The sequence below is a fragment of the Mustela lutreola genome, chromosome 18, assembly GCF_030435805.1.
Source record: "Mustela lutreola isolate mMusLut2 chromosome 18, mMusLut2.pri, whole genome shotgun sequence".
NCBI classification, from domain to species: Eukaryota; Metazoa; Chordata; class Mammalia; order Carnivora; family Mustelidae; genus Mustela; species Mustela lutreola.
In genome coordinates, this window is record NC_081307.1 from 9,335,488 (window position 1) to 9,344,389 (window position 8,902).

The following is an 8,902-nucleotide window of genomic DNA, read 5'->3' on the forward strand; positions in this document are numbered from 1 at the left end:
CAAGGGGTGAATGAAGACAGGGTTCGTCCCCCTCCACACACCTTCTCACCACTGTGATAAACAATCTATAATAAACAGTCATTTTACATCAGAATTCTGCCTCAGAAAAATTCATACAACAAAAATGAGAGAACTTGAAGAATCACAAACAGCAGTGTAATGCTTTCTTCAAGAAGCCTTGTGTGAGGGTACCCCGCAAACATGCTTAGCCCTTCAAGAGATAGGTACAATGGACTAAAACATCTAGTGTGACCCCTCAAGAGTCACTTTTGCTTTAATATTTATGAGGGTAGGTTTGATGAGAGCAAATAATGTACATAAAGCTGAAAACTGACAGGTTATTTGAAAAGCTCTTCCATATTCATACTAGCAACTATGATTTCCTTGAACTGCATTGGGCCCTATTCCAGAGTCTTGATCATAGTGTGCTTTGTGTCCTGCTGGGCCAGTGTCCCCTCACACACCCAGGAGCATGCTGATGTGGTCATCCCTAAAGTCTGGCTGTTTGCTGATCAGTGAGATGTCCACATAGAGCAGAGAAGGGTCAGTAATCTTAATGACTTCTGCAGCGGCAATGATAATGTCACCATGTCCACCTATATCTTCACCAAATCCACAAACCAGCTGCTGGAACAAGAAGTGGAATTGCTCAGTCTCCCTGACCATCCCCTCAGAACCTCCCTGTGCTCCAGAATGAAATGCCCTTCTGCATGATGGCCCATAGGTCCACTTGCCATCCTCTTCTTTTTATATGGCTTTTTGGCTTTGGCAAAATCATTGAAATATTCATCCACAGTGAGATAGGGGATTTTTTACAGTGTTTGATGCTAACAGCCACTTCTTTGTCATCAACTCATTGAGATGTTGCTCCAGGTCCAGGAAGATCTCCCCCAGCAGGTTGCTGCAGCCCTCCTTTGCAATGGTGTCTGAAATCCCATTCATGTTTGGTTGCCTCAGGGATATACCCTCTTCTATTTCATTTTGAAAAAGTACTCCCTTTTTAAACCAACTATAAATTCTTCAAAACTCTGACAGTTGATGGTTATCATATATTGAACCTAGTGTGGGCATTGTCGACTTCTCAGCTCTTCTTTATAAAACTGAACTTCTTCTTTGCATCTACTTAACAAAGAATTCATTTGCTGAAGACACAGACGAGTTTGCATCACAAACCTTTGTTTTCACTTATCTGAGCATCAACATCAAAAATTTTTTCCAAAATGTTGAAGGGAGTGTTATCTGCTGGTACCCGCTTTAGTCATACTTCAGGCTCAGCATGTTTTACCCAGTCTTTCTTGTCTGTTTCAAGTGCTTTTTGCAGCCAGGTAATAATGTCTGAAGTGAGAATTGACATCTACCTGTGGAGAAGATCAGAGACTATTTTAGAGAAAGTAAAGTTTCCAGGGGATGGATATCTACTTTGGAGGCAATTCCACATTCCCGGTCATCTCTGTGCTTGCGTAGGTGTTTGAGAGCCATGTCAACCACAGGCTCATGACCTCTTTTGCGTCTAGATCTTCTGACCTAAGCTCCTGCATCCATTTTCTCAGAGCCTGGTGGTACATTTTCAGATGGTTTCTGAAAATCTCATAATGGTCAGGAAAACACTCAACTATCAGGATTTTGGCAATGATGGGTTATCCAGGACATACTTCCTTATGATTTCTGGGTGGGAGAGAAACCACATCTTGTTGGAATCCTTGGGGTCTGCCTGTGTAGCCCCAATTCTAGTATTCATGGTTCCATCCAAGATGGCAACCATTTTCTCCTTGCAATTCTTGGGCCTCTGGGGATAAACCAAGCTAGTTGGTCTTTTTGGTCAGATACACATTGGTTAATTTCTTCCTTTTTTCTGATCCTGAAAACTGAGACTAGCAGCAGGGGTCACAGGAGACAATGACCAGCAAACTCTGCAGCACCATACACATTGCTTGGCCAGCTCATCTGAGAGACCCTGCATGCTCCCAAAGTAAAGCCATGGAGAAGAATCATGCTGTGCATGTTCCCTCTGTCCATGTGGGATGGCTTATACATCAGCTCTTCTTGGGAATGAGCACTCCAGGTCCACCAGCTCTCAGTGGGCCTGCAGGAATGTCCCTAGTACAATGAGGTCCTGGGTTTCCCTCACAATTTGGGGTCCTGAGGATCTCTGAAGCTGTAGTGATCTGGCTTTGCCACATCACAGCATGCTTCACGTACTTGAGGCTCTCAGTGTCACTATTACTCTGTCTCCAGTCTTTGCTGACATCATCAAGGGACTTCTGGATGTCTCTGATTTTGTTCAGTGCCTTAAAGAGCTGGCTCAGGGCCATACAATGAACCTGTGCACTCACAAATGGATAGTGATCTTCCATCTGGCATCTGTGGAGGCCCCTTTCCAGGCCTCTTTTCTGCCATAGTGCTCCACTTTGTCCAGCTGGCCTGGGCACTGAAACAGCTCAGCATCCCTTTGGAACGTTCTTGCAATTGCTTCCTGATCTGTCTTCTTGGTGGCTAAAAAGCAGGTAAAATCCCTGTACCTGTGATACTAGAGTCACCCCTCCTCACTGCCACTGGGCACCCTGCTATCACCCAATTTCTTAAACATGTTGATCACAGTTAAAGTAAGTCTACTGTATTAGCTCTAGATTATCTATAGGTTGTCTCCATTGTCTGTTTCTTTTCTCCTCGTTTTTGGTCATTTGTCTATTGTCATTCATGGTAATTATTTTACTTATTTCTTAAGGGTAAAAAGGAAATGAAAGACACTATCAACGTTGCCATATCTCAGCAACTAGAAGGAACCACACTTGAGGGCTCATCTAGAAGCTAATTTAGATTGCTAAAGAAAAACATAAATTAAGGCAAAAGTAAAACTGACTCTAATCATTTTTATAGAGTGCTGACTACTGTGTAGAAACTCTGAATAATGCTAGCTTTCAGCAGAGAGTGTTTATTCATTTTGTTACTTACAGGTCGTTACAGGAGGGATTGATCACCTTGATACAATCAGGGAATGGGAAGCACAGAGGCTGACTTCAGGCTTTGTGAGAGCTATTCTATTTCTAGTTTGAAGTAATCCTCAAGTAGGACATTTAAAGAACATCAACTGAAAGGATGTCTACCTGGGATCATCCCCTTGCCAGGCCTTGAATGCCAATTTCTCCCTCCCCAGCATATTGAGACTGGCAAAACTCTGCTTAGCTTTTTAGCTTCTTAACTGATCTTTTCTTCCTGGCTTCTCAGCCTCTTACATTGAAAATGTTAGGAATAAATAATATCTGATGGGGTCCGTGATCAAAGGAGTGAGACTCATACAAAACGAAGGTCAAGCAAAGCTTTATTTCGTGCCAGCACCAAGAATCAAACTGACCGGCCCAGGCCATCTCTTACGGAGAGAGCAACCACCCCAGCTTCACAGACTAGCTTTTATAGAGCAAAGGCCATGTGGTTGAGCCTGGCCAATGAGATTGTCTTCACGTGGCCTGACTCATCCTTGTATTTGGGCTCTGTTATCAGTCCACCAAATTTTACTGGTTTCCCAGACTTGCTTTTAAGTAAGTTCTTCCTCGGGGGTGGGGGGGGGGGTGGGGGGGTAGGGTCAGTTTAAGTTTTACTGCACAAACAACAAAATGGCTGTTTAACTGAGATGGAGTTGCTCTGGCTAAGTAGGCCCCTACAATATCTCCTCATGGAAAAAAGAAAGCACAGAAAGTCATGCTCACAGTTCTCCAATTCTCTTTCTTCCAAATGTAGTCCCCCTAATTCCTAGCTGCCTTGACAACTCTCAACTCCACTATCTTCCTCCCAGCCCTATCAGACCTCTGAGAGCTCTTAGCTTTAAAATTCAACTTGACCTCCCACTGGGTGCCAATTAGTAGGGGGAGAAACAGCAGAGACTAGTAAGCTCACTCAGTGTTCTTTTCTCTTGGCTCTTAGCCTTTCAAGATCTTACTTAATGTGTTGCTTTATGATTACTTTGAACAGGTAATTTCAAAACAATTTTTATACAGTTTAAAATTTTTTTCCTTTGGAGTGAGGGTTGGTCTGCTACAGCTACCCTATCATAACTATAAAAAATTAAAAAGCATAGTATTTTTATATAAAAATCAGAATTCTCAATTTCTCTGGAAAAACTGGGCCCACATTCTTACATGGAAATAATGACTAAAGATAAGTTGTTCCTGTTCTTTTAATTTCAGGTATACTCTCTCCAATTTTCTTTAATTATTTGGATAACCAGTGATCCCTGAGAGTAAAAAAGAAGGAGGTCCATAATCAAGCTTTGAGAAATGCTAATACCTAATTGTGTTGTATAAAAGGAGAGCTGAATGATATGAGAATGCATATTCAAAAAAGGAAAAGGAAAATTGGAGATTGTTGTACCATGGAAATCAAGAGAAGACAATGTTTCAGGTTGGAAGGGGAGATGCCTGTGCCAATTAACTGTTCTAATTCTTCTATATTGAGTGACTGAACTGTCATTAGTGCTCTTGAAAGAGTATTTTTAGTAGAATAATGGAGATGACAGCCAGGTTGGGGTAGCTTAAGTAATGTAATCAGAGATGTGGAAATAAAGTAGTGCAGGTAGTGGGCCAGTGAAAAAGTCTGTCTGTGACAGGAGGGCAAGAGCCAGGATGTTACAAGGGAAAGATGGGATTGAATGATAAATTCGAGTGGCCTTTCTTTACTGCCTTCTTCCCAGTGCCATCAGCCAGCATTTCCTTGATTTCTTGCAAGATGAAATGCTGCTAAGATATTTCCTTGAAGGCAAGAAAGAGTGAAAGGTAGTTAGCATTTTCATATCTCAAGAAAAAGAAAGAAACAAGGCTCACTGGGCTATCCAGAGGCTGATTTAGGTTGCTACCAAAAAGAGTACATTAAGGCAGAGAGAAGTCTGACTTTAACCAGTCCCCTGACCTGAGGAGTCCCTGCATTGTCTGAAGTCACCTCCCTTTCCTGTCTTTCCCAGAAACAGTCAGGAGAAGGCAGTACAAAAGACACCTTTCTCCTTTTCAAAAGCAAGAGGAAGGCTGGGACATTTCCCCCTAGCTTCAAGGATCTGTTAATTGGCTCCCCAGTAAAATTTCAGAAGCAGCCTGCCTGATAATGATTGTAAATGACAGAGACGATCAGGTTTACCTTGTGATGTCCCCACGGGACTTGCAGTTAGTTTAGTCTGAACTTAGCATCAGCTGCTCAGGCACCTTTTTTTTTTCCAGCACGCAGTGGCTGGACTCATCCTGTATTCTTTCAAACGTCATTAGTGTTACAGCCTTCTCTCCCTCCCCTCCCATCCCCAGCAGCCTCCTGCCTCTCACTGTCTCCCCTCCTCTTCAATTTCCAGGACTCCCAAAGCATGCCAATCTAATTGAAAAACTGATGTTAACATTACTTGTCGAGGTTGGGCTCTTGTCTTCTGGCATGGAAGAAACAACTCATGGCTTTGAGGTGTGGGTTATTGTCCCTCCAGGAAACTACACACCAGCTTCACTGAACTCCAACCTCCATTAACTCCTTTACAGTTTGAAGGTACTCAGCTCGAGGATTTTATAGTTCATTAGAGGTGTTTGGAATGTACCGTAGGTCTTAAATAGGAGTTAATATGCCAAATAGCTAGATGTTGAAGGAGGCAGTTTTCATTAAAACCAAATCTTCAAATTTTCCAGAAGCCACTATGTATGTGGGTGTAGTTACATATGTATGCATGTGTATGTGTGTGAATATGAGGATATTTAGTATATATTAAATATATATTACACATTACATATACATATATTGTAATACATATAATCTATGTGTGCATTTATGTATATATGTCTATATGGACACATTACATATATGTATATATTATATATCTATTTATTTTACAAATACATATATGTATATATGCCATATATATATATATATATATATATATATATATATGTATTTACACACACACACACACACACACACACACGTGTATATATAAATCCAAACTTGAATGTATGGATTACTTACAGATCTCATTAAAATGCTGATTCTGATCCAGGAGTTCTGGGTTAGAACCCACTTTCAAGTAACATAGATTTTGTTCTTTGGGGGAACCACGTTTTTTTTTTTTTTTTGGTGTCACAAATGCTGTTTTAATTTATTTTTATTTTTATTTTTTTTTTTTAATTTCTTTTCAGTGTGCCAGAATTCATTGTTTATGCATCACATCCAGTGCTCCATGCAATACGTGCCCTCAATAACACCCACCACCAGGCTCACCCAATCTCCCACCCCCTGCCCCTCCAAAACCATCAGATTGTTTTTCAGAGTCCACAGTCTGTCATGAGTTGTCTCCCCCTCCAATTTTCCCCAACTCCCTTCTCTCCCCATGTCCTCCATGTTATTCCTTATGCTTCACAAATAAGCAAAACCATATGACAATTGACTCTCTCTGCTTGACTTATTTCACTCAGTGTAATCTCTTTCAGTCCCGTCCATGCTGATACAAAAGTTGGGTATTCATCCTTTCTGATGGAGGCATAATACTCCATAGTATATATGGACCACATCTTCCTTATCCCATCTGTTGAAGGGCATCCTGGTTCTTTCCAGAGTTTGGTGACTGTGGCCATTGCTGCTATGAACACTGGGGTACAGATGGCCCTTCTTTTCACTACATCTGTATCTTTGGGGTAAATACCCAGTAGTGCAATTGCAGGGTCATAGGGTGACTCTATTTTTAATTTTTTAAGGAATCTATCTCCCCACTGTTTTCCGAAGAGACTATCAACTTGCATTCCCACCAACAGTGTAAGTGGATTCCCCTTTCTCCACATCCTTTCCACTACTTGTTGTTTGTTGTCTTGTTAATTTGGGCCATTCTAACTGGTGTAAGGTGGTATCTCAGTGTAGTTTTGATTTGAATCTCTCTGATGGCTAGTAATGATGAACATTTTTTTCATGTGTCTGTTAGCCATTTGTGTCTTTATTGGAGAAGTGTCTGTTCATGTCTTTATCCCATTTTTTGACATGATTATCTGTGTTGTGTGTGTTGAGTTTGAGGAGTTCTTTATAGATCCTAGAGATCAGCCCTTTGTCTGTATTGTCATTTGCGAATATTTTTTCCCTTTCTGTGGGTTGCCTCTTTGTTTTGTTGACTGTTTCCTTTGTTGTGCAGAAGCTTTTGATCTTTTGAATTCCCAAAAGTTTTCATTTTTGTTTCTTTTGCCTTTGGAGACATATCTTGAAAGAAGCTGCTGTGGCCGATGTCGAAGAGCTTACTGCCTATGTTCTCCTCTAGGATTCTGACGGATTCTTGCCTCATGTTGAGGTCTTTTATCCACTTCGAGTTTATCTTTGTGTATGGTGTAAGAGAATAGTCGAGTTTCATTCTACACATAGCTTGGGGACCACTTTTTGAACAGCAAATCTTAAAGAAAGCTTTGCTTATTCTCCTCCAGCTTCTTCATCTTAACCTAACTGCTCTACTCCTCAGTTCTATTCAAATGTTACTCCCATGTCTCTTCAGGCTAACAATCCATTTGATAGAGGGCATCTTTGCTATTTTTCAAAATAACAAAAACTTAGCTATTGAGTAAAGTAGACTCTGGATTGGTGTTCTGGTTTCCTGTTCCAGTCAAGTACACTGGGAGATAACGAACATGATGTGAAATCTCTTTAGATTTATATTACTTTACTATTATTTCTTTGATTTGCTAAACTGAGCAATTAACTCATGAATTTTTAATTAATTTTTATCTATTTCTATATATACATATAAGATTAGAAATTCACTTTTTGTACTGATTTTTATGTTTACTGTAATTATTTTTTTATTGTGATCACAAACATAAAATTTACCACTATAACCATTTTTCAGTGTGCCATCCAGTACATACAGTGTTAACTAGAAGCACATTGTCATACAACAGAGTTCTAGAATTTTTTCATCTTGCAAAACTGAAACTTGTCCATTGATCAATAACTCCATTTTTTTTCTCTCCCTCAGTCCTGACAATTATCATTCTCCTTTTTATTGCTAAGAATTTGACTGCTTTAGATAGCCTATATAAGTGGAATATTCAGTACCTGTCTTTTTGTGACTGGCCTGTTTCACTTAGCATGATATTCTCAAGGTTCATCCATGTTCTATTATATGATAGAATTTCCTTCTTTTTAAGGCAGAAGAGTATTTCATTATGTGTATATGCTACATCTTCTTTATCCATTCATTCATTGATGGACATGTAGTTTGCTTCCACCTCTTGGCTCTTGTGAATAATGCTGCAGTGAACATGGGTGTGCAAACATCTCTTCAAGATCTTGTTTTCAATTTGGGAGTATAAATACCCAGAAATGGGATTGTTGGATCTTAAGGTAAAATTCTATTTTTAACTTTTTAAGGAACCTACTTTCCCACAGCAGCTGCACCATTTTATGTTCCTACCAACAGTATGCAAATTTCCAATTCCTCTACATCCTCATCAATATGTAATTTTTTTTCTTTTTTGATGGTGGCCATCCTAGGGGATGTAAGTTGGTATATCATTGTGGTTTTGATTTGCATTTCCCTGATGATTACTGATACTGAGCATCTCTTCATGTACCTGTTGGCCATCGGTATGTCTTCTTAGAAAAGTGTTTATTGAGGTCATTTGTTCATTCTTAAATTGGATTGTTTATGTTTCTTTGTTGTTGAGTTGCAGAAGTTCTTTAAATACTTTGTATATTAACCCCTTATCAGATGTATGATTTGAAAATATTTTTTACCATTCCATTGGTTGCCTTTTCGCTATGTTGATTATTTCCATTGCTGTGCAAAAGTTTTTAAGTTTGATGTAGTCCCCTTCTCTATTTTTGCTTTTGTTGTCTGTGCTTTTGGTGTCACATCCAATGTCGTGAAGCTTTTCCCTTCCCTATTTTTTATTCTAGAAGTTTTATAGTTTGG

The 8,902-nt window shown here is 39.8% G+C and overlaps 1 pseudogene; it reads right to left on the reverse strand.

Moving 5' to 3' along the window:
• Positions 1-338: 338 nt before the first annotated feature.
• On the reverse strand, positions 339-8,572 carry LOC131820667 (exocyst complex component 3-like; annotated as a pseudogene).
• Positions 8,573-8,902: the final 330 nt, after the last annotated feature.